The 27,736-nt window shown below is 39.3% G+C and overlaps 1 long non-coding RNA gene across 1 annotated transcript; it reads left to right on the plus strand.

The window, feature by feature from the left end:
• The first annotated feature begins 2,892 nt into the window (after positions 1-2,892).
• LOC122971928 lies at positions 2,893-15,372 on the plus strand. Its single transcript, XR_006399590.1, has 5 exons — positions 2,893-3,834; positions 4,374-4,981; positions 5,112-5,319; positions 5,445-5,689; positions 12,309-15,372. It is a non-coding gene; the product is annotated as an uncharacterized LOC122971928 (long non-coding RNA).
• Positions 15,373-27,736: the final 12,364 nt, after the last annotated feature.

Consider the following 27,736-nt stretch of genomic DNA (forward strand, 5'->3'; position numbering starts at 1 on the left):
GCTGTGAATAACACACACACACACACACAAACAAACACACACACATTTAGAGCTGAGTGAATGAAAAGGGAATAATGTGACTTATTATTGCTGGAAAATTGGAGTGCAGGATACTCCTCAAGTGCAACTACAGATTGGAGTGTTTCTTAAGGTACTCAGCCCGCATCTTGTCCTGGTGACACTTGAGACTTTTTGCACCCCCTCCATGACTCCCAGTCTCCTCTCCAGTCTGTCCAGTCTGCCAATGCCAAAATCTCAAAGTTTATGAAGAACATCAATGGAAATGTAATGTCTAAGTTATAGAAAGATTAAGGTTTAAGGATTCATAATGGTCCATGACAGTCAAAAAACATTAGTGAATATGAACAGCACTCGAACTTGTGATGTCATCAGGTATAAAGTCTGGAGCTGCTCCATAGACAATGAATTGGGAAATATGATAAAGATGACACTGAGAGAACCTAAGGGAATAATCTGTGAATACAGGTACATTTTCTGTTTCAGGACTGAAAACACTACTATAGAATGAAGGAATCATTTGGATTTGGATTTTTCAATTATGTGGGTCCATAAAATCAGTATCCCATTCATTCACCCTCCCAGACAGCTGACCACCACTCTTCTGTGTCCTCTCTGGAATGAGTTGGGGCTTGGATCTTTTATCATACCACCCATACGAGAAGTTGTCAATTTCATAGTTCAACTGACCAATGATAAGCATCTTCTCTCTTATCATCTCATTCAAGATGTTCTTGAGAACAGAAGGGATAACACCCTCTAGAACATCATGCATTACGTCAGGTGGGTGATGTGTGTGATTACAGCTTGGGCGTAGTTTAGACTAGAGAGACAGCATGGTTGAATCACACCATACACTGAAACATTCTCTGCATCTTCTTCCACAGCCCTGAGATGTAAGGAGCAGTTGTTCCTGTTCCTCATCACATGCTCTTCTTCCCTGAACTTAGAGTGCACTTCCTCTCTTGTTGCCATGCAAAACCAGCACATACGCCCCTGACTTAAGTTCTTCAAAATGCCTGCAAGTGCGTGAACTGACAGGTTGTCGGCTGAAAAATTGCCAATAGTTCCAAAAAATTGCTTCGATTCTCCATTACATTCTAACAGCACTTCTTCTGTCTCAAGGTGCCTGACATCTTCCATGAGAGACCTGAACACATCATCAGCATCTGTATGGATGAATTTTTGTTTGACAAAGATAGACAGGTAGATGTGCTCGACTTTTGATGTGTAGCAACGGTGAAGATTTCCTAATTAGAAATACACAGCAGTAAGCTTGTGCTTTCCTCTGTTGGCTCCAAGGGGATTGACAATCTCAATTCATCAACACTGAAGTGTAGCCGGATGTTGTTGTGATTACAAAGGAGCGGGTGAGTCTTATACTGCTCCCCATCAGTATAGTTCTCCAGGATGTCCTCATTTTTCTCTGCAGGCTGAGAGTTGAGCATTGCCCAGATATCTTCATTTTTGGCCAATTTCTGCAGTAGGGCCATGAGGGGGATATAATGGAGGTAGGCTTAAGGAATTTGGCCATTCATCTCCAAATGCAGTGGTGATATGTAACCAAGCTCTTCTGTCCACTACTGCTGCAGCATCCACTCATTGCTGATCTCTTTAATGCACTGCTCAAAGATTTGAGACAGAGTTCACCAAGGTCATCATCTTCATCTACGTTGATCTGCAGGTTTTACTCTAGATGGAATTTCAGTGCCTCTGAAAAATGGCTGGTGTGTTCTTGAAGAATTACTTTCAAGTATTCTACAATATCAGTGTGGACAACAGCTGAAATGCAGTGTTTTTCTCTCACTTTGAGAATAAACAGAGGTTCCTTTTAAGGTCTTTGACAAGGTGTTCTGTTCGATATTCTCTGGTGTGCACCAGGACATTATCGTTTTCGTATAGTTTTCGGGACATTTTCGTAGTATTTGATTTGTTCCAATTGGCCTCCATTTTCATTACAGACTATTAAAGATCTTTATGCTTTCTGGAAACATGTGATCTTTTTGAACTGAAGCACTTGTTCACCTGTGCACATCCATTCAGGCCACATGTACTGTAAATGAAAATGTGGCATCATTCTCATGGTAGAGTCCAATGTAGCAAATTTGTTTAATCAAAGAAAATGTGTGCTGATTGCACAGAGGGCAACTGTAGACAACAGCCACTTTGTTTCCCACCTTGGAATCTCTCCATGTATTGGTTGAGGTTGTTGGATGCCAGCCAATGACACACTTCTTCTATTGACCACACTGACACTGTTCATTCTATAATTAAAAAAATGCAATTATTCATTTTATCATTATTTATCATTGGTTAATTGGCCTATTTATAGATTCATACAATGATTGATTTGAATTCCAGGTGTTATGAACTACAGCTATCACGGCATGGACCTCACAAAAGATGGAAAAATGGATGCCTGCCTGCAGTTCCTGCTGGTCCACTGAGTGCTCAGCTAACTACATGGCAAATATTGTAAACAAACAAACAAACAACACATAAATAAATACAATAATGTTAAAAGATGTAAGTGTAACAAAGACAATATTGCCAAAGCATCAAGTAATAATGACACTAAAAAGAAAAATGTACAATTCATAAAATCAAAAGAATAGCAGAAAACAATGGACACTTGCTCTGTGTGTGTGTTTGTGAAAGACTGGGGAAGAGTGTGTTGAAGTTGTTAGCGTGTGTGTGTATGTGTATCAATACATGGACAGGAGGGTCTGGGTGGTTGTGTCACTCCTACATTAGACCCTCCATCCCACAGTATCAGTATCAGTGGTTGTAAGAGCAAGGAATTATTCAAAATTATCAAATAATTAAAGTCTTTACAGGATTATATTAACAAAGTTATGTATAGCAACATCGAATATATAACCAGGTTATGATCGCAAAATGTAATCATTAACTTATTTACAAATCAAATGTACATATATTAGTCAGGTTTTAATAAACCAGATAAATTATAGGCCTACCAACTAGGTTGACTGACATATACAAAAAATAAATAAATGATTAAAAATTGAACAGTTAAAAGAAGTCAATAAAGAGTTTTGTTTTTCAGGTTCCACTGGCTGTCCTCAGGTTATGGCTTGAGGTGATAAGTTATGCTGCAGTCATCTCACATTTGCGCATTTCCCCAAGTAAATATAGGAGTTTCTCTATGTCTGTTATGTATTCAAATTCAGGGTGTATTTTTATTATATTGGGAAAATGTTCATTTCTCAGAGCCTGGTATTTGGGGCATGAGGTGAGGAAGAGGAAGTTCTGACTCTACCGCTTGTCTGTTACACTGGGAGCAGAGTCCCTCTTCCTCTGGCAGCCAGCTCCGTCTATGCCCTTCTCTATAGCTACGCTGTGCTCACTGAGTCTGTATTTAGTCAAGGCTTTTCTTAATTTATGATTTTTTAATGTGGTCCGATAATTTGCTAATGTGAGGTCTCATTTTAGGGTCAGATAACATTTTAATTTACTCTGTTTTAGTTGTTTCCTTCCAATATGTGATATAGTTTCTTTTTGTTGGTTGATAATTTAGTTTGGGCTGATTGGGTTGGTGATGTGGTCTGGTCTGTGTCTGGGGCATGTTAAGATGTCTGGACTGAGCCTCAGGACCAGCTAGCTGAGGGGACTCTTTTCCTGCTTTAGCTCTCGGCAGGTTTGGACTGTGTGATGGTGATGATGTGTGATTAACACCAACATTGTTATGTTTCTTTTGTTGACAGTTTCAGCTAAGGGCAAATACAAAGACAGGAGAGTTTATTACTTACTCCACTGTGGCATGGATCCAAAAGCTTGGGTAAAAATATACATGCAGTAAGTGTAATAAGTGTCCAATGGAGTATTATCTGAAACTGCATATGTATAATTTCAGTGGTGGAAACTCAAACAATGGCATGACAAGAATGTCATAACATACAGATTTTCAGTTAAATTGTGGTGTGCAGGTGTACTGTTTTATTTTATACATGTAATGTAGATACAGTACAACAATCTGTCAAGGAATATGTACATTTATTCACCAACTCAAATATGTAAGCTGATGGTCATTAAATTAAAATTTAATTAAAATCTAATGTCAAGGAGAACTACAGAACGTACTCAACATTGTAGTGGAGGCTACAACTGTAGACAGTACAGTTGTGGCCTCCACTACAATGTTGAGTACATTCAGTAGTTCTCCTTGACATTAAATTTTAATTTAATGACATTACATTTCTTGGTACTCTTAATACCACAGTCTAGTCTGGCACATCCAGAAATACTGAAAGCTAATGGTTTTGTTTTGAATAGAATTTCTGTCTGGTAAACAGACTATCCACACTATAGCTACATGTGTTCTGTTGCATTTGCAGCAGAAAGCCTGCACAATGATCTATGAGTGGAACAAAGGAATTTGCAATCACTTCTGGTACTGCTGCAAGATGGCTGATGACTATGACGCATTTTTTGTAAGTATTTTGTAACCACTGTAAATGTGTACTGTAAATGTCAACAATAATATTTACAGATTTTAGTGCATATTGTAACTACTGTCCAAACTATGTGCTGTAACCAACATTGTTTTTAAGGTGCATTGCCTGTACAGACAAAGCAGACACTATAAGTTACTGTCATTTTTAAAAAGTGACTGCTCAATTACCATTGTTTCCGTTATAGTGATGTATGTGGCCGATGAAGCTCATTCATCATTCAAAAATGGTTCTCTGGAAATGGGTAATATCCTTTATTGTGCTTTTTGTGATATTGCCTGTGTTGTGTGTTATCCTGAATTTTGGTTACTGTTTATCCTGCAGGATATTTGGACTGAAGTCTTGCACCATGTGGTGGTAGAACACAGCCCCTTGACAGTCAACAGAGACAAGCCCTGGATGCAGAAGTACTCCGTCGCTCATCTGAAACTGGCAGAAGTTCTCCCGAATGAACACTGGCTCAAGTCTGTCCACATGTACTTGACCTTCAGGTCAGTCTGTCTGTGTGGGTGCTATTATTTTGGTATCTACTGGTATATAATAACTTAAGCTACTGACCACATGGACACTGTAGTACCATGAAAAGAAATGGGTAAAAATATTTGACCGTCTGCATTTCAGTGTTACAGTTCAACTGCAGAGCAGGAGTCTATTCACAATTATATTCTGACGTATGCTGGCAAGCACTTTGGATTCTCCCCTTGTGTATGGAGCTTGGGTCCTGCTGGCTGCCCTGGACTACTCTTGGCAGATTACCCAAGTGAATGGATCATTTGAGTGAGTCCAACATGAAGCCATCTTGTGCTTTAGACATGTAGTGAACATTCAGGTAGGAATTTAATAAGTCTGATCAATAATTAATAATAATTATTCATATTGTTTATCAAAACTAGAAAAATGTTTCTAAAGTTCAAATGCTTAAGCTAAATGTAAGGACCCTTACCATCCAATAAGGTACTGCAAGCTTTACAACATGAAATCAAGGAAGTGGACACTGCAGACATTGAAGGCAGTGAAGAACTACAGCTACATTCCAGCACTTCAAAGAGCTGTCCTGCAGAAAAGGCTGTCGTCCAGTGCAGGTATGCCATCAGTGAGGTAAAGGAGACCTGATGAACCCAGACTTCTAGGAGTTCTGTGTGGTATTCTAGCACTACCCACGGAAGAGTTGTTGCAGACACAAGCCATCAGAGGAATAGGTGAGTCATACAACCTACTTTAGGTAAAACTGAATAAGTGAAATGTGTAGTGGAATATTGCTGTTGGAATATTACTTGAAACTGGGAAAAAACAACCTTTGACATGGAAAAGTGCAATGGAATTGTAATTCAAGTCGGAATTCCAAGTCGGAAACTCGGGCAAGATCTATTTAGCCCAGGTTCGCTGACAGAAACACACCTGACGTCACAGCAATATGGCAGCGCAGACAGTGAACCGTAAAGCAGAATTACCTTTTCATCAATTTTTACTTTATGTAGTGTTTGTGTTGTGAAACGTGCTGTAACAACTTTGTAGTTGCCATTTCCATTTAGTTGGTTTGTGTCTCTTTTAAAGTGTGCTAATCTGAAGGTCCTCAGTAGATGCTTGTGAAGTTCAGAGACTTGCCATACAAATATCATTGCTGTGGGCGTCCGTGTTTTCCTGAGCAGATACGCTGGATAAACTTATTGCCAAAGATTAATGACATTATTTAATAATTAGGTTTTACAAAAGTAAAAAAGATAATTAAAAAACATGTACAACAATTTATTTAAGTCAAAGTAATTTGCTTTGCTGTCTATTTGGTTTGACAGACCTCTCCATTCATACCTTGTGTATGCTTGTCCAACAGAAGTCACTTGTCAGTGACCCTTGGCTTATTACATAACTCTTGTCAATCACAGCTGTGTGTCCCAGATTGACACATTAACTCTTAATCCCTCTCACTTGATCTGCTTTTCTCTTTTCACCAAAACACTTATCAGGAACCTGTCCTGCCAGGATAGATCCCAGGCCATTTTTGCTCTGTGCTGCACGCCTGATATGCAGCAGCGCTTCATTAACCCAGGAGATTTCAGACCTGATACTAACTTTCAGCCTCTCTGACGGATGAGTCACAGAGCCAGTGCTGGACACAGTGTCAGCCTAGTTATGTAGTGTCAAAATTAAGATCAACTGATGTGGGTTTTTGAGGTCAGATAAGAGTCTTCACATTTCATCATTTTCAAGCTATCAGCTGAGAAGACTTCAGTGTTTCCCCAGGCGCTTTTCTTCTTGTTAGAGTTGAGAATAGCTTCAGAATCCAGATGGCTTTGTGAGATGGTCACACTGTGAGAAACATTTCTCTCAGTATTATTAAATGCTCAAACTAATCACAACAAGTATTGAGGCACAGACATAATTTGTTGCTGCTGGAAAGCAATGTTACATAGCCTAGAACATAACAGCAGTTATTTGTTCAATGGTTGATATCTAAGACGGATATTTACTGAGAATTTGTGGCTCTTTTTTGGGCACTAAACAGTCAAATTGATGACCCTCACTTTGCACATCCCAGCAGTTCCTAGAGAGCATCCCATATCGTTTCTCTTCAGCTGAGACACACTATGTTTGTGGACAAGTGTGCCAGTTCTGCCTACCTAATTTTCATATGTAATCTAATCACAATGGCTGGGCTTCTTTACATCTATAGTTTTAGTAAATACCACTGTAAACTGAAAAATTGCAGTGATTCACAATATTTTACAGAAGCCATGAATGGCCGTGCTTGCAATTATTTTTTTTAATGCCGTTATCTCAAGATCACAGGTTAATTAATATGTTATCTTGAGATAACAGAGCTCCTCTTCTTGTGTTAACAGGCCACAAAAGGCCATTTTCTCGAGAAAACGAGATAATGGAATTATGGAGAACTTGAAAATGAGTGTCTGGTTCATTTGATCACATCTGATTTCAGCCTTCAAGATCACTTTCATGTCAGGGGAGGATAACTGGACAGCAAGTCAAAGCATATGTGTAGTTTTGTTTGCTGAAGTTACATCATTAGAGCAGACAATCTTGTTTTATAGTAACTTAGCCAAAGATGAGAGCTTCACATAGCCTACAGACACCTGTTGACTGTGACCCCGGACTTTTATCAACAAATTTATGGCATAGCTAATTTAGCGGGACGTCATGTGTAATCTGAAAATAGATCACACCCACACCCACTGAAGAGGTGAAAGATTAAGATTGATGATGTAAGTTATGACACCAAATCATTTCAGTACATTAACTTCTGCCAACATGTTAGCTAGCTGACCCTGAAACAGGAGGCTTTGGAAATCTTTAGTTTTATAGTTAGTTGTTTTTTGTCAAAGCGTCCTCCTTCTCCCAACTTGTTGTCATTACAACATGGGCCTGTGCACAAGCTGCGGAGAAGTAGATTGATATGTAACCTAACAGGCAAAAATGAGTGGAATTTACTGACTGGCAGCAACTAACATTAGTTTGCTAATGTGTTTTCCACACAGTGTATATGTTTGGACAAGTTCTGGTTTGGTAACAGTAGTCTTGCCCTTGCAACAGCTCAGCCTCCTCTTAAATGCCACAGCTGTCGGTCTGCCGTTCACTCTCAGGGCAGCCTCTTTTTGTGTTTCATATTTGTGTTGTATTGGTGTTCACCAAGAAACACTGATGCTACCATTCGGTTTAAATTCATAACAAAATATATCAGATTCTTTTCACGAACTTTTTCCTGGCTGCTGGCTCATTTTGGTCAGTATGTCACAGCTGGTGCAAGCAGGGTAACAGGAATACAGGGGGAGGACCCAAATGCAGACGTCTTACAGGATGGTGAGGCAGGCAAGGGTCAAAACCAGAGAAGACAGTCCAAACAGGCAAACAAATCCAACAAGGAACAGGCAAGAATCAGAAGTCCAATAGAAGGCAAGGTCCAAACAGACTGGTAACAGGTCTCAGGTACAACAGACAAAACAAACACAGATACAGAGGCTAGAGAGCAAGATACAAAGCACATGACAACTAAACAACGTGGCAAAGAACAAAAGAAATGGGTCGATACAAGTAGTGAGTGTATGATGAGAGAATGAGTTGCAGGTGAGGAGTGGGCGGAGTAGGCCAGGTAACTGCACGACTGATGAAAAGTGGGAATAGGTGTGCAGATGGGAAAAGGAGGGAAAGTCCGAGGGCATCTGGTGGACAGTTTGAGGATGGCAGGTCTGTGGAGTCAGAGAAAAGTGCATAGCCTGGGAGAAGTGAGCAGGAGCTGGTGACAGAGGGTACATCCATAGGGTGCATCCCAAGTCTCTTAAATTGCATCCACGTTTCCCTCACTTGTGTCTTTTCCTTGCGTCTTAGTCCCTCCTACCGGATGGATGCAAGGAGAGATGCAAGGAAACCAAGCGAGGAGAGAGAAAACGAGGAAATTTGTTTTAAGAGACATGAGCCATCCTCTCCTCTGAAGCGTCATGTGAAGCAACGTCCGTTTCTGATGACGGCAACAGCTGATCACAGCTGGATCAGCTGTCAGTCGGCTTTAACAGCTGTAGAAACTTCTGATGTATTTGTGTCTGTACACATGTGCACTGTGCTGATACTAATAAAGGTGCACAGTTATCACCGCTAGAGCAGCTGTTTCCTTTCTGCAGTTACCTGTTTAACAAACACCTAAATAAAAACCGGCATTCTGCATTTATACTGTGCCCTGCTCAGAGGCACATGAACCATTTCTACTCGCAGAATGCATTTATACTATTTATTGATTATTTGCATCTGTATTTTTTGATAATCCTGATAGTGAATTCATCATTCAATAATCCAGAATATGATCATTTCTCCTGAACACTGGAAAATATGTATTTGGCTAAATGTTTCAGGGCAAATGGAAATTATGTAACTCATATCAAACCCGACGCTCAGGAATTTTCAGCCTCACATATGACTGAATGGAAATGACGATAAATGATGTAAAATATAAATGTGTTTAACTGTTATTATGGATAAAATTAAAGTCAGGAAGAGTCTATCTGTCAGCAAGAAACAGTTTAATGGAGGAAATAACATCATGAAAAAAAATCTTTCTAATAAATGAAGAAAGTTGTTTATGGACCTTTTGTTGATCAGACCGACAATTAACAGATTTTTAACTATATGATGAATCAGAAAACAAATAAAGCATAAAACTTGGGAGTGATACACTTATATTTAATCTGTAATCTGTCTCCACTTCGCTATGAAACTGCAGTGATGTTGTGATGTATCAGATCAGTCTGATCAGCTGTAGCATCCAATCAATAACTGATATCCAATAAGGGGGCGTGTCAGACTTTGGTGAAGGCTGCTCTTGTGTTTCCTCACTCCTCGCTCCTCAGAGATCCCTCCTCGCTCCTCGGAGCAGAATAAGAGACTTGGGACACCTGTCAAAATGGCGCATCAGGAACAACTTCCGGTTCAGGCGAGGAGCAAGGAGCGAGAAGACATAAATTAAAAGACTTGAGATGTATCCCTAGTCTCTTATTTGATATTTCCTAGCTCCTCCATCCTCGCTTGACCCCGAAGTTGTCCTGATCCGCCACTTTGAAGGCCATCCCAAGTCTCTTATTTCTGCTCTGAGGATTGAGGAGCGAGGAGGGATCTCTGAGGAGTTATGAGCGAGGATACAGAAGAGCAGGCTTCACGGAAGTCTTTTACCGGCCGACACGCCTCCATATTGGATATCAGTTATTGATTGGACGCTGCAGCTGATCAGACTGTTCTGATACATCACAACATCACTGCAGTTTCATACCAGAGTGAAGTCAGATAACAGATTAAACTCAAGTTTATCACTCCCAAGCTTCATATTTTATTTGTTTTCTGATTCATCAACTAGTTAAAACTCTGTTAATTCAGTCAGTCTGATCAACAAAAGAACCATAAACAACTTCAACTTCATTTATTAGAAAGATTTTTCTTTTCATGATCTGTTATTTCCCCCGTTAACTGTTATTATGGATAAAATTAAAGTCAAGAAGAGTCTGTCTGACAGCAAGAAACACAGAAACACATTTATATTTTACATCATTTATCATCATTTCCATTCAGTCACATGAGGCTGAAAATTCCTGAGCTTTGGGTTTGATTTGTGTTACATAATTTCCATTTTCCCTGAAAAATTTAGCCTAATAAATAATTTTAAAAGACACTCTGATCATATTCTGAGTTATTAAATAATGAATTCACAATCAGAATATCAATATATACAAGACTCAAACAATTAATAAATGATATAAACACATTCTGCCAGTAGAAATGTTCCTGTGCCTCTGAGCAGGACACAGCACACAGTATAAATACTGAATGCAGGTTTTTATTCATGTGCAGGTGTTTGTTGAACAGGTAAGACGCTGCAGAGAGAAAACAGCTGCTCTGGCAGTGATAACTGTGCACCTTTATCAGTATTATCACGGTGCACGTGTGCAGACACAAACTCCATCAAAAGTCGCTACAGCTGTTAAAGCCAACTGACAGCTGATCCAGCTGTGATCAGCTGCTGCCGTCATCAGAAACAGACGTTGCTTCACGTGATGCTTCAGAGGAAAGGACGTCTCATTTCTCTAAAAACACATTTCCTCGTTTCTTCTCCTCACTTGGTTTCCTTGTGTCTCTCCATGTATCCACAGTGGGAAGAACTAAGACGCAAGGAAAAGAAGCAAGTGAGGGAAATGTGGATGCAATTTAAGACACTTGGGAAGCACCCTGAGACAGAACAATGCAGAGGACTGGGGATGAGAGAGCATGGCTGCAGAGAGGGATGAAGAGAAGATTGTGACACAGTATGAAAATGAATACTAACTGGCACATTGCATATCATTCCTCCATGCACTGTCCATTATGTTGAACCAATGCTACAATAGTGCACTCATAATAGTTATCACAAAATTGCTGTCACAAAAGAGCACTCAAGGAAGAAGTTTCAAGAGATATGCACTCAGCGGTGGCACATCTCACTAACTACACTGTGCTATAGCCTGATCAACATGGACCAGTTTCTCTCAGCCTTGAGAGAAAGGGGTGTTCCTGAGGAGAACTACACTGCACACACAAGACATAAAGCTAATAGCTTTTAGGCTAATGGTAATAGGAAAGGTAGGACATACCCTTGCTGTTAAAAAACATAACAAACAAACAAAAAAAAAACTCCAGCTTAGACCAGGTTGAGAGGTTTTATGATCTTAGTTGGTTTCAAGCTGGTTGAACTGGTGGGCCAACTGGTGTCCAGCTTAAACCAGCTAATAATAGTCATTCTGAAGGTTTGATGATGACCATCTTAAGGCAGGAAATTTGTCACCCTTGGGGTGGCTTTGTGTAGCTGACAAGTTAAACACAGCTGGTTGAAAGCTAGATCCAGCTGACCAACCAGGTTAACCTGCTTAAACCAGTTAAGACCATCAACTCTCTTAAAGCACTGTGCTGGCGTAATCTTGACATTTCACCATTATTTTAGACGGTTCCTATTTTTAGCTAAATTTATGAGCATAGTCGTGCACAATTAAGGCTTCTGGAGAAAATTAACTTATTTCCATGTCCAATTAATGTTGTTATTCATAACCTCGACACATTTTCTCAGGTAAATATTGCAATGTTTTAATGAATATGGTGTTAATATAAGCATGTATGAGACTGAATAAATAAAACAATTCAGGAAAATTGTCTAGACGTGGCAGATGTTGTGAATGAGTAATAACGTGTTGTTACACCGGTAGGAACCCTTTTGGAACTCTCTTTTCTGAGAGTGTAGTGACCAATGACATTATGATCATTATCATTAATGACATTATATTTGCCTTTGTGTTTTAGGTTGATCAAGATGTTGTAAGGCTCCTTGGAGAAGAGAAACTCTCAATTTATATTCCTTGACATGGAGACTGCACCTTTGCCAAGAACTGGAGGGACTTATCCTCAAATGAAATGGAGGATACAGAGCAAAGAAAAAACAAGTTAATAAATCGCCTAAGACAGAAGATGAAACTTCCACTCACAGCCTCAGCCACAGCAACCAGCAACAGCCACTCTAAAATTGAACTTGGCTGGATGAACTACCAAGACTATGTACAAACAATAAGACGGCCTATAGAAGGTGGAACAAAAGAGATAATTGTAAGGTAAAATGACATGGTAGCTTGAAAAAGGGAACAACTTTTTTCCCCCCACAGGAGATCAAAGAAAGGCAAATTATAGGACTTTGAGTTCATGCTTTGTGTCCTGGGTTCTGAGGATCCCCTTGAGGCCAATGTCACAATTGGAACTTTGTACGCGCAAACTAATCAGAAGATCAAGAGATTGTAGTGATTTTGAGCTTAATGATGCAACAGATAAGCTCCTTTCACCTGACATATTCAACACACCTGAGTCAGCTACACATGCATCCTCATCCTCATCCAGCCTACATTCACCCAGCTCATCACTGGTCTCCTCCAGTCCTGTCAAAAGATCTTAGTCCAGCACTAGGTCTTTCACTTGGAGCAGCCCCACGACTACCTCAACACTCCAAGCTATTCTTGCTTCTCAAACATCAAGACAGCCTCAATCAATAAATCTGTCCTTTGATGATGAAGTTGTCATATTTGGATATGACAAACATTCCTTTTTGATGATCTTGCTGACACACTGATTTGCTCATCTCTACAAGTCAATGCTGATCCGCCAACAACGGTTGTGGTGACTACAGTGAATCCAGATTCACCCAAGCCAGTGACCAGTAACAGCCAACTATCAGGCAGGGCAAACACAGAATTTGAAAATCAAACAGAGGCAGCAGTGGTAGCTGAGATGGAAGAACATCTTATTCCTATAATGGATTCTGACCATATTCCACCAGCACAATGGCAAGTGATTTCTTTGGAAATCCAGAGAATATAGTTGAGAAGCAAATCATTGTGATCCACCTAGTACACTGTGTTAATGACATGCTTGAAGCATTTACAGACAAGAACATACTGGATGCTAATATTTCATTCAAATTTCTAGAATATGTTTTATGCAACGAAGACCTGTGGAACAACCTACAAGATCCCCAGTTTGCACCACACATTCCAAGAGAGAAAGTGGCTCATATCTTGGCCTTTGGATGGCAGCAATTTCAGTACTTCCCAGTCCAACTTGCCCCTCCATTCCTCACAGAGGCTCTATCACTCTGCTGTTCAGACAGCAGTCTAATGGAGGCTTTCTTCAACTACATCAGCGCAACTGAGAAGGATGTGCTTACCGAGGCAGTTAACAACTTCAAAGGGGCTGATATAGAAGAACTCGTCAGCATACTCAGCAGTCACAACTGCACTGTGCTCCCAACTGAAGAAAATCTGTCAAAACTGGTGGAGGAAATAGCCCACAAAGAGATGGTGCAAGAACCAGCATTTATTTATTTATTTTAAGTGTTGGAAGCCAATTCTTAGGTCTATTGGGCAATCCATGAGTGGCAACGGACTGAACGAGATTCTGGATGATCTGAAACCCAAGGCAAGAAACATTACCAAAATGCATTCACTTCCCAGGACCTATGTCAAATGTCAGACAATTACCTCCAATCAACTCTTGAGATTTGTAAGAGAAAGAGATGAGAAGGAGCTTGGCCTGCTCCTCAGGTACTGTACAGGGTCTAACTTGTTGTTATCTAACACCATTAAAATCACATTCACAGACCTCTCTGAGTTCACAAGACAGCCTTTGGCTCACACCTCTACTTATTCTTTGGAACTGGCGTGTAACTAAAACAGCTATGTAGAATTTAGATCAGAATTTGAGGAGTGGAGTGTGGGTGATGGATATGTCCTAAAATGGATTTGTTTGCTTGAACAGCAAATGAAAAATCATCTTATTTTATTCTATTATCCAGTTTGTGTAATCCAGTGGATGATGTTAAATATTTGAGGACACATGCACCATAGTGAGAGATGATCTTTTGTCAATGTTTTGAAATTCAAATTAACAACTTAAGGTACTGTGTAAAAACGTCACACACAAAAAGTCACATTTTGTTCTTACAAGAGATAGAAGTGAAACACTCTGTATTCTTGGCAAACTTGTGTGTAAAAACTGGCTAACTATTTGTGTGTGGTTGCTGTTTTCATTGTTTAAATTCTAGTATTAGGAATTTCTAATCTTCAAGATCTTCAAGTTAAGGCTGATTTAAGGTAGGTCACTACACTTGATAAGTGTCACTTGACACTTTGCTTTCATGTCGCACACCTGGAGAATCTTGTTATGTTACAGACAGTCATATTTTGTTGCGCAATGTGATTGGGTAGCGTTACTAACATCACCATGGGGATTGTAGTTATCAGTGAACTTCCTTATTGATATTTTGGTCTATAACTTTAGATAACTTGTAACATCCTTTTTTAATTATTTTAAGTAGTTTAGCTAGCTTGCCGAAGCATATATTGAAAATGTTGTGCGACTCTGTGTTTTCTGTCGAAACATGCAACTTATAAAAAGTGTTGAGCAACCTTCGATAAATCAGCCTTTAACATTGCCTGGAGTTCAAAGAGCTCTAGATAACATTTTTTCTTACCACACTTGAAATATATGTATATATACATTTAATTTTTTATGCCAATTTTGAAAAAAATGTATTTGTTTTGCTTAATTTGATTTAGATCACTGAATGATTTCTTTGGCTTTTGAGTTTGTAATGTTTGAAAGAGAAAACAAATGAGTTTCAACAATTAAAGGATTTAATTGCAACAATTAAAGGATTTAAGTGCAACAATTAAAGAATTTAAGTGCACATTACACTGAAATCATATATTATCTAAATAAACACTATTTCAACACAGCTTCAACTGATGCAAAGGCCTAGGATATTTGACATGGACATTGCGGTTCTGTTTATGAATCTATATGCTACATAGGATATACCTGATCAGGGTGTGGCAGGAGTGCTCTTATTGAAGGTCTGAGGTCTCTGTTAAATCTTATGGCCACCAGAGCGTTATGACACTGTGCTATATTGTTTTCCTCCATCACCAGCATACAAAACTCATAGAGATCAAGGTCGCAGGGAATGGCTGTTTTCCACTGACAGACGTTCTCTTGCAGAATGATGTCCACTCTGTCACACCCTACTGAATGATAATCTTGTGCAAGATAGAGCTCAGGCACACTGTACATCAGAAATGGTTTTCCATGATACAAATCATGCCTGTTTCCACCTGTTGAATGCAATGGTTGTCCCATGAGCAAACATGAACATTTCAATGTAGCATTTCAAAACTTATAATAACTTTGAAAATGAGTGTTACTTTACATGGGCATTTGATCAAAGCTACTGAGTCCCCAAAGGGTCACCACGGGGTTTTTAATACTTTTACCTTCCCCTTATTAATTCCATTTTTTTCTTGTTAATGCAACATGTCACGCTAAATATCATTATTTCTATCATAAATTGCCTGTATAAGGACTACATGCAAAACCAGTACAGAGTATGTCTAAAGAAATTATTACATACATATACCAATAAAGGCAAGCCCAATAACAACTGTTGCAAGCAATCATTTCAACAGCTGAATGATCACAGGGCACCAGGTGAGGTGATGTGAAGATATAAGGAATAGCACATTGAGACGATGTATTGCAATGTGTAGGCTATTAGAAATTATGATTGTTTTGTTGTTGTGTTGTTTTCAGAAACAGAAATTAAAGGAATGAAAACAGAATAGTGACTTAATTTTCATTTCAAAATCCACCAAAGGAAAGGCATTTCATTTTCCTGGTCAGAAATGGCAGATACAACATTTATAAAGGAATAGTAATGTATTAACTGTAGCACTCAGGAATATGAAGGTCTACTTGTTCCCGCAGGAGGGAGGATTAGTAAAATGGTCTTTGAATATATTTTCTATCAGCAATTAATTGTACTGTTATTACTGAAATAAACACCGTCTCTCTCTTTGCTGCTCTCTACGCCTCTCTAGTGCTGAAGGAAGCACAGCAGTGGCTACTTCCCCCCAAAAGGACATTTTTCACATGTTATTCTTATTATTCATATTCTTAATAATAATAATTAAGAATGATTTTCCCGATAAATCAAGAACTATTTACACTGGAATAGTCCATTCCATCCACTCCACTGTTACAACTGTCCCTGTACACTGGGACAGTTGTAACATGTCTAAAATATACATAATTAATCAATCAAATACTCAAAATGAAAAAGATTATTTATCATTCACGTTACTGTGGCTATTCATTAATTTTTGAAATAATTCATACATTTTTTCACAGTACATGACAAAAAAGATTGGAAGCCATCAAATTTTAATGCAAGAAAGTTATTTAATTAGTAGAATGCACATCCTCAAAAAAGTTAATTCATGAAATCAAAATGGATTCGTTTGAGGACAACATTCCCAACAACAGAGAGGGGCAGCACTCGGGAGTCCACATTGATGGAATCACTCCCAGTCACAGTTATGGCAAGTGCAAAAGTCACTTCCATCTGTGCAGTCCTTGTGTGCCCAGGCTTTACAGGACCAGCACTGGAGCCAGACCTCCCTTGACCTAGAGTAGCTCTCCAGGCACACAATGCAGTATTCATCTTAATCAGATTTGTTTCCACTGACTATTAGCATGCAACTGATTATCATTGACTTAGCATGTAATTTAATAACATTTTACATTTAATCTATCTTTCTATCTATCTATCTATCTAATGTAGGCCTTTCGGTTTGTAAAATATAAATGAAACTTGGTTCAGGGATGGTTGTAACAAGGCGTTACAACCGTCTCATTATCACCAGCCATGTTTTCACTTTATGTGAACTAGCTTGACTGCTAGTTTGACACATTAGCCACTTCTGTTTTTAGCTTACAAATCAGTGATTCTAATAATACTTGTTCGGATTCCTTGACATTTGATTTCAGGACAGTATCCAAAAAATTCATCTGATGGAAAAGTTCAATTTTTACCTAAAAAAACAACAACAAAAAAAACCCAAAACACTTTCACTGGTAACTTTCTCTGGGAGTTTCAAATGTGGCCCCTTTTTTGTAAGCAAGAAGACAATCTAACTGAGCATGTGCAAAGTGAGTGATATCACTATAGCTTGTTTCTGATTGGAGGAATTCTAGGTGTTACAGCTGTCCCATGTTACAACTCTCCCTGGTCTCCCCTGCTTTATAAATGTTGTATCTCCTGTTTATGATCACCAAAACGAAAAATACCTTCTATTTATGTTTTTCTTTTTTTTCCAAGGTGCCCCCCAACAGGGCAAATTGGCCTGGTGCATCGGGGCAATCGCCGATGCCATATAAGGATAATCCGGCCCAAGACTCCAAGTAGTCATTATAGTTGGATGTGAAGGGAAAGGAAAACAAGCTGCTGCGTGTGAACAGTCTAATCAGCACCACAGGGGCTTGGACAGCGCCACTTCAGGCTAACCAGGGTTGAAGGCCCCATGGAACAGGAGTCAGAGCGTCTTTAGCTTCTGTACTGTAATGTATTACCCAGTGAAACAGAATATTTGAGCAGTGTACAGTTACAAGAGGGATTTAAATCAAATCCTTTGCATTTGATTGGACCGCTAAAAAGTGGACGGGGCTTAGCGTGATACAGAGCTGCAGAGAGAAACAGAGCTACAGAGGACTGTTGGCTCCAAACACACCCAAATCTGTTGTTAGATCAGGAGGACAAGGAAGGGATGTATGAATTAGACCTCAGCCACATTGTTTTGGAAATGAAAACAAAGTTTTTACAGGTTACAGTGTCAAACATGTAAGGATAAGAAATGATACGAAAGACACGGACATCCCAATAGCCATTAAGATGGGTGCTGGATCCAAAAATACTTTGTAGAATTGAACAGAGAGATCCGCGCACCAAATAGCTCCAAAGGACTTCTATTTATTGTTGTGACGTTTTGAGCACAAGGCTCTTTCTCAGACGGAGGAAGAAACAGGTTAACTCAGAATACAGTTAGCCCTAGGTAAAAAAATATTAATTATTAATTATAATGAAAACACATTTTTTATGTGGTTGGATTAGTTATGCTGAACAGAATAGCCCTATTCCACAAAGACTGAATCTCTATTATATTGAAGTGGACGAGACTGCACAGGTGCCGGTTTTATAATACACATCATCACGCCATCGAGGAACAACAGTGGCAGGCCCAACATAATCTATGCAGCCTACTGCTGCAGCTCTAGTTTATATGATTGTAGGAGAATGCAAACCTTTTGTGCTTAAAAAGGTTTTTCCATGATCATGTAGGGGCTCAGAAATAGGTTATAAAAGGAAAGTCAAACATTTAATTAGTTTGGGGATCCTGTAATCATTTGCAGCATTTAAATTGATAAGAGAGGTAGGCCTACTGTCTGTTAATCAGGATTTCTTATAATTACTATTACTTTCTGTATGAGAGATTTTACGGTTAGAAATAATCCAATATATAGTCTATACCAGTCACATATATTTTTAAAACAACACAAAACACTAGCCCTGAGACATGGTAAGATAGGTTAGAAAATAAAAACCTGAAGATGTGGAGGACTTACTCAATAATTTTAAGAAAGCAGAATTGAATGAGACCCTTGTCTATAAAATCCCCACCGTAGTCCCCAGTTGCCTGGAACTCCTGGAACACATACCTTCAGTAGTCCATGTTCTGACTCCTGTAGATCCCCACCAGATCCTTTGGTTTGTTGTACTTTCTTAACACGTAACACACAAGATCCATGGACAGCATCAGTGTCATCCTCTCAGAGGAAGTGTTGCAGCCTGATCTAAGTATCTTTGGACATCCCCCAAGTTCAGTGACTGTGCTTATGAAGTAGGCTGTGGTGACTTTGGGGGATACTATTTGAAGAGTTTGCTTGCATCCAGATTATATGACGTGAAAACCTATCTATGCACCCATTTACTCCAATCCAAAAGTGGTGAGCTTATCATAAAAGTCCATATGCCACATATAATTGGGCCCTGGGACACTATAAGATCTTCTCCGAAGTCTTGCGCCTCTTTGTTGCTGTACGCCCTCTGGGTCATGATATGATTGAACCTCGTAAATCAAGTCTTGAGTAAGACGCAAGCCAACTAATCTGCACCTCTCGTGCATCATCAGACCTGGTCCTTTATCTGGTTACGAATGAAGTTAACAGTCTCAGAAGGATCACTGAAGTGCACTCGCCTGTGAGGTTGCAGCCATGAAAGTCTTCTCCTTAAATGATGAGGACTGATTTGAATGTTATCTCTAACAGAGAGACACAGTGCAATTACTGCCTGTGTAAGACCTTGATTGAAGTACAGTCTGATGCGTTGATCAATAATGGTTACTCCTTGATCTGACATTTTTCAGCGTAAATCAATTGTTACAGCTGTCAAGACACTATCTATGCACGCTGGCATGGTACTCCTGATCTCTGATGAACATAAGTAATAAGAGGAAACAACCTTTTGTTTTCTCGTGATAACGGTATTTCGTTATCTTGAGATAACGAAGCTTGTTTCTCGAGAAAAACCACATAAATCAACCCGTTGTCACAAGAAAACAAGCTTGGTTATCTTGCGATAACAAGATAATTAACTTGTGATCTTGAAATAATAGCATTAAAAAAGTAATTGCAAGCACGGCCATTCTCAGATTCCTTAATATTGTGGTGCTGACAGCAATTTATACTTGTTAAATAAATATCCCCCAAAAAATGTATATTCTGATCAACTAGTACAACCAATGAAGATGCTACTGTGTCTTTGCCAGTCTGTACATCATCTCCAATCATTTCAGAGGCTCATAATCATGTCATGTCTATTTTTGTCATTATGATAATAAAACAACATAATACAATATAGAGTCAAGACAAAAAATCTAAGACTAAAATGTACATATAGAGAAGGTAGAGGTATCAGAAACAACAACTTATCTTTGGAACATAGAGAAGATCATGATGAAATTATGTTCAGAAAAACCTTCCAGTAACAGCAAAATGGACTGTTGTCTTTAAATCTGGAAACATCAGTCATTTATTGGAAAAACTCGATACCTTCTAAAAAGATCTCAAAAGGGGTTAGGAATCTATCCAAAGAGAAAGTTCATAAAAACATGGGACTGTAAGAGGCCTTCATATTTCATATCCACTGAAGATCCTACACCTAAAGTTTAAAAATCCTGCTGTATATCACCTCAAATGTCCTACATAGGCAAAACTGAATGCTGCAAGACTGAATGCTACATAAAAGGACCCAACAGTACTGTGTATGAACATTTAACATCATGAAAAAATTCCAACATCGAACAGATATCATGAAACTTCCAGATAAATTGGACTTGATACCTGGAACAAATCTGTGGATGTCCTAGTTTCAAATCCACGTATGCATATATTCAGTTTAAAGCTGCCTTGTTAAGAACTAGAAAATTTCCAACCTTGGCGCCCCCTAGTGGCAGCATCAAAAATTGTGTTTTCCTGGGATGAATGTTCTGAAAGCGACACAAGGCATTGCATATTTTCTCTAGAATTTAAGAAATGTTTCTACTACACTGACTTTGCTGTCAGAAAATTTTTAAAGATGCTACATAAATTTTACACACAGAGGCTTTAACATTAAATTGTTTTGCTCCTCTGATCTGCTGTCTCTATAAAATGTTTTAGAGCTGAGTACAACTGGGACACAGTTTTATATAGTAACTGTATATCTTTAACTCTCTTGGCAACAGATTTAAAGCCTTGAATCCTGACATAAAATAAATAAATCAGTCAGAGAATAACTTAAAACAATGCTAGAAAAATAAATCACTTGTGTCATTTTCTGCATCACATTTAATCAGATGAACAACATAGGAAGGAATGTCTGCTTTCCTGGCTGTCAGTATGGTCTTATTTCACAGTGAGATCCTTCTATTTAGCTTGGTTACTTGACAGCTATTGCATCTTGGCTATGGGTACAGTGTCTTATCAGTGTCAAAAACACTTTTTCATGCCAGCTCCAGTCAAAATTCTCATCATATTTCTCCTGAGCCCTTGTTAAAATCTTTTAGCCTCCATGCACGTTTCTGATTGCACCACATTCATATCAGCCTGTCCTCTGAGACAAATCAGTGCCATCTTCATTATGGTGATATTTTCAGAGCTTAAGAAGAGCTTAGCTGCTGATGAGTTGCCCTGTCACAATTCAACAAGGTGTCCCCTCCTTTCACAGCTCACTGTTACTGTCTTCACTTATCTCTTCCTGCAGTCTACGAATCTATCGCTTCATCACTCAAGTGTCTCCTTCAGTTGCCATCATTTGCTCACTTCTCTTTCTTAAGAATCCAGACAACCAACCATTACTTTTACTTAGATTTCAGCCTTTTCTTCCATTTACATAGCATTTTTTGTTTTCTCCTTTAAGCCCGGTCACAGCCTACACTATCAGACTCTTTTATCAATCTGACTTCTCTGTTGTCCTCTGCAACACAATATCTCATCCACCTTTTGTAATTCAGGGTGACTTACAACCTGACGTATTATCTTTCCTGAAAGCCGTCTGCTGCCACTTTATTTATTTCCAGGTGAGACATGGTGTCTTTGTGAGAAATGAGGACTGAGACACACTTCTTCACTGTCCTTGTTTGACAATGTGCAGACAGTGTCCGGAAATCTGGGAGTAATTAGGAACAGACACAATGAAAGACATATTCAGGAGGAGAGTTATTGAGCTTTAGTCTGGAGGTGGAGAGAAGCAGTCTCAGTTTCATTTGTATCGAATGGTTGCAATCAAATTATATCCAAAGACTCCTATTTAAAGGGGTATTTTAATGATTTTACACATCAGGATTAGTTTATTTGTCATGGTTAGTACTACTCAGCATGTGAAAACAGTTGCATAATGTCTTCTGTGGCTCTGGAGGAGCTACATTAATTTTGAATATGTCATCATGGAGACTACAAATTTATACCAGAGAGGGAGGGTCTAAGAAAGATGTGATAAAGGTGCATTATGGGAAATGTAGGATCCAATGTTTTTGGAGCTTAACCCATACCCATACAGGCAGTACACACATTGCAGTTAACTACCAGCATGTAACAGTATCTCAAAATCATGTTATATCTGCCTTACCGACTTGTAGATCAACTTCACCTTTTCTGAATATTGGCCAGATGAATGTTGCTGGTAAATTCAAAGCATCTTTCAGCTGAACTTGTCAACAGTTTGTACAGATGATCTCAATGCTCTTTAAGAGTTTCAGAGGAAGGTTGGAGGTTTTCAATTGTTGTCACAACCACGTCATAATGTTTCCACAGTACAATGGCATTCCCCGAATCATTTGGGATTTTAAGAACCTTTTGTAAATGTTTGCTTTATTTCATCCATTACTAACTGCTAGCTTGCCAGACAAGTCATTGGCTATGCTTTGTACCTCTCCCTGATTGCAACACATGACACGCACTGATGCAGACTATTGGCAGAGTCAGTGAGAGAAAGAAAAAGAGAAAGAGAATTTCCTTTTTCAGCTGTGTTTGGAAATAATATACATAAATAGCCTGAAAAAAGCTCCGGGTCAGGTTGCTGAACCATATATCAGAGAATGAAACCCAGCATATCAGGATACAGGTTTTGAAACTGACTAACATAAGTGGAGTCACTCCAGTGTTAACACTTATCCTATATCTCCTCGTTTCTCTCAAAATGTTTGTAAAACACACTCCAAAGGCATTCTTATTCTCCACATAATAAGTTATCTATATTTGTGGTAGTGCTGACACATGTATATTGTTTTTTTGGAGTTTCATTCTCCCCACAGTGAGACAGTAATGACCTAAATTATGTGAGTTTAAAGAATTCAAATCAAATGCTTTCAGCACTGCAAGGCACTTTGGCATCTTGACTTTCCACAGCATCTTTGAAATATGCATCTTTTAACTGTCCTTGTTCGAACAGTAAAATATAGTAACAGCTGACTTCACTGCACAACCATTTTATTGACAGTAAACATACTGAAATGATCACCTCGACAGTATCAGTGCTGAATTGCTGCCATAGGAGCTGGAGTATTAAAGCAGGACCTCCTTATACTTCGGGGCTTCCGTGACTTAATGTGCTGACGGCTGCTTTTCACTGCTGGGAGCAAGCAAAGTGTTGACTGCCACACAGCTAATGCTGCTAGCACAGAGAGGCAGCGATAGATCTGTCACATAAATAGCAATAACACCTAAACATGAAAGCATTGTCGAGTATCTCTCCACTCACTCCTCAGGGAAAATGTAAAGCAGAGAAGGATGCAAAAGTAGGAAACTGATGACCTGTGGAGGAAAGTAACTTACAAAGAATCAGCTTTCTATATTTCTGTGTGGCTCCTATCTGTCTATAAAGGCACAGTGGAGACAGGGTGGCAGCCTGGTTATCTCTGTCAAAGAGCCAGGGTCGAGTGAACTGATGGCCAGATTGGCAAGAACTTGACTGTGCACATACTCACATTACCCGAGGAGACCTATTTATTTTGACCTTATGACCTTTCCCTGTGACCTTTCCTCCAGTGCCATCATTTCAGTTCACACTTTTAGTTTTCAAATGAGCATTCCTCTTGGTCTGTACTCTTTCAGACAACACCACCAATGCACTCAGAGCAAACTTTATAGTAGTTTAGTTTCAGTTTTGTTTGTGTGTTGGGAGGATTGGGGGAGTTGGGGTGGGAGGGTGTTTGTGGGGGGATTTTGGTAAATACAGTATTCCTATTTGCTTTCTTTGTGAGAATGAGATAAGAAGATCAATATCAATCTCATGTTGGTGTGTGAGGACCCGGAGGAGGTTGTGTTTAGCCTAGCTTAGCATAAAGGCATGGGGGAAAAGCACCAAAAAATGCCCCCAAAGCTCAGAAATTAACAGGTTTTGTGATTGTTTGAATCCACACATGAATAGAAATGTAAAACCAACTATTTGTGGTGTTTGGGGGAATTGCGTGATGGCATTATTTTTCTTGACGAACCACATTTTATCCCTCTGCTAAGTGCTTCTATGCAGCATCTCTTTTGGTTTGCCTGATAGAGTCAATAATCAGTGGTTTTGGTTTAGGTCTCTGTACAGGCACCGTGATGGCACACCTGGCAACAGCACTGTGACAACAAGACTTAGGGATGCTGTGCACATCAACTACACTTGGCTGTTGTTCACCAAAAAGTAGTTACACCACGCGACTCCTTCTACAATGAGTTTGTGTACAAATTAAACAAATAAGATACAACTTGATAATTAGTGCACCTTAGAGCAGTTGATAAGTGTACTTCTTTAACTTTTGACAGAGCCAGGCTAGCTGTTTTCCCCTGCTTTCAGTCCTTATGCTAAGCTAGACTAATTTCTTCCTGACTCCAACTGAACAACCTGAACATAACATACAGACGAGAGTGGTATCAATCTAGGCAAGAAGCCGAATAAGCATATAGCCCTCAAATATCTAACTATTCCTTTAATGTGACAATGAGACAACTTTAGCCAGTGTATTATAATTTTTCTGTCATCTACCTTGGACAGTTCCGACTGTCAGTTTAACAGTGAGTCCCTTTGTCTGACACTTCCTAGAATAGGGGTTTAATTTCTGCTGAGAATACCAACGAAAATATATGTATTCATTAGTTTTTATGCTCTTTTTTCTGATTTGATTAATTTGATTTTCTTTTAGTTATTTCTGATTGTTCAAGAAATAATCTTTTACCCATCACTAAATAACTCAAAATATTCAGTAAAACATTATTAGTTGATTACCTAGCTGCATGGAAATATTCATCACCCTGCTCTAATGTCCTTTGAGGCTGATTGAATCTCGCTGAATTTCCACCCAGAACAATCACACAATGAAGCCAAGTGCTCCGCTTTCAAACAGAAATACCACTATTTGCAATTCCAATCGAGTTAAAGCATTCATTATTTTCATCCACTTCATACTCCCCAAAGGGGAAATGCAGCAGGCTCGGTTTAATTGAATTAGCCGAGCACCAACCAGCAGTAAGATTGATACAGCAGACCCCATGTTACTTGGTCATACATCTCAGGCCGGTGCCAAGGTCTAAGTGAACCGTAACTAAAAGCTTATTGACCCTCCACAGCTGCCATATTGGCTAATATCTCATCTGCTACATGAAGGCAACTAAAACTGTGAAGTATGAAGCATATAAAAGGGTCATGTGATCCACCCATAAAAGCAGCTATATAACACTGAGAAACACTACAGAACACACGGCAGCTATCATATTTGTCCCAGCTGCTGTTATATTCCCTCTGCAGCCCTTCAAAGGCCCCCAACACAAGTTAAACATTTCCTTATTTAGTCAGAACTTGACTTACTTACTTTACTGAATCTTGGAACTATGTCCCAAATGCAGCCAGCTATCCGAACCCAAGCCTACTAGCCACAGAGATTCCCTCTCTGAGGTTTCTGCCACAACATCTATACAATGGAAGTGAATAGAATTTTAAGTTTAAATTTAAAAAGCCTAACAGTGTCATCTCTTTCAAGAAACAATGTGCCTGTAACTCTGGATTAAATCAGGAGACCTCAAAGGATTCTGGAAAGATATGTTACTGTTGAATTTTAAATATCATGTGAGCGCTACAAACAAAATTCCAATAACCTCCATTGTATGAGGCTGATGGCAGATATCTCAAAACCTGATAAAAACTACCTGCATGGCTGGGTACCATAAGAGATAAGAGAGAACATGGTTTTTTGTAATTTGAGTGAACCGACCCTTTAAATTTCCAGTATTTTTGGCCTGAAGCCTATTACCCATATCATTTTTTGTGCTATTAGCCTGTCATGTCAAAAAGTTAGAGCTTCCTTGATCTAAATTAACAACCAAAGCTGTGCCGCTCTAATAGCCTGTGACACAATCATTTATTACATTGTCTGACATTTGACTCTCAATAACTTGACTGCCATTTCCATTAAGCAGCCTACCAGGTGTTCCAATCTCGTAAGAAATCCATCTGCTGAGACTGCGGATCACCATTTACATCCTATCAATATCCTCTCCAGTGGTAGGCTGTTATTTTGCAGATGTATATTTCTGGTAAAAACAGGGTCTCAGAGGCATAATCCCTGTCTGTTCCATCTGGCTTTGGCCTCGCTACCCTGTAACAGCCTGGCTTTGAATTTTCCTTCCAGCCCTATAACTGTCCTTGCTTTCCTGTTACACTCCTATCTGCTGTGTAATTTGCGAGTGTGCCCCGCCACCTGAGACCCCCTTTAACCTTCCAAAAAAACAAGAGAAGAGTGAAAGGAGGGGGATTAGATTCTTTCTCCACAAAATCAGCCTGTTGAAAAGTAGGCCACTGAGCCGCCTGGCACTTTTGTGATGGTGTCTGGAATTCCACACAACATTTATGTATATCACGTATTATATACTGCACTTTTTTAAATGAAGACTATGAATTTTAAAACAATCTAATGCCAAACAGCCATTCATTTAAAATCCTGTCTCTTAGAAATTATGTTTATATACTAATAATTTGCAACCGCAAGTAAGAGTAACACCTCTTAAATTATGTTTTTTTAATATAATGAAGAAATGTAATTTTTTCTGGGAGCCATGCTGATTCTGTCAGAGTGGTGTGTATTAGCCAGCAAGGGAAGGACCCAAATGCAGACCATAGAGGCAGGCAGGGACAATTGGGTGGGTGGCAAGTCCAAACAGCAGTAGTATAAAATCCACAGAGTTGCAGGGATGAAACAGGAAAGAGTCCAGACAGGCAGGCAAAGGTCCAGGTAAGAGGAGACAGAAAAAAGAAGCTCAAAAGCACTGACAAAGAACAACATGACAACTATAAAGATCTGAGAAGGTACCAAAGGGGCCGGTATGTGAAATATGAGGTGCAGGTGGGGAAATGGGTGGGGAAGCTCAGGTGAGGGGAATAAGGTGATTGCAGTGATTGTAGGGCAGATGGGAGTGGCAGGATCTGGAAAGCAAGGACAAAAGTCTGAGGGCATCTGGTGGACTGGTGGAGTATGGCAACTGAGGGAACTGGGGAAGTGGGCATGTAGCTGGAGGAAGGGACATAGAGCCAGACTGCTGCTGGATCTTGATCTATACTACACAGAGGATTCAGCGAGCTGAGTGCACAGGATTAGGATGGACTGATATGTTGGGCTGCTGTTGACATTTAACTGAAAAATAACTGGAGGTCAGAATATATGATCTGCCTTATTTTATTACATATTGATCGACAATACTACACCGGTTTTCTCCTGGAAGACCACACACCAAAACCGCCTCCTAGACATTACTTTGTATATAAAAAATTTACAAGTGCAAATTTA

This window comes from Thunnus albacares, chromosome 20 (assembly GCF_914725855.1).
Source record: "Thunnus albacares chromosome 20, fThuAlb1.1, whole genome shotgun sequence".
In the NCBI taxonomy this organism is placed as follows: Eukaryota; Metazoa; Chordata; class Actinopteri; order Scombriformes; family Scombridae; genus Thunnus; species Thunnus albacares.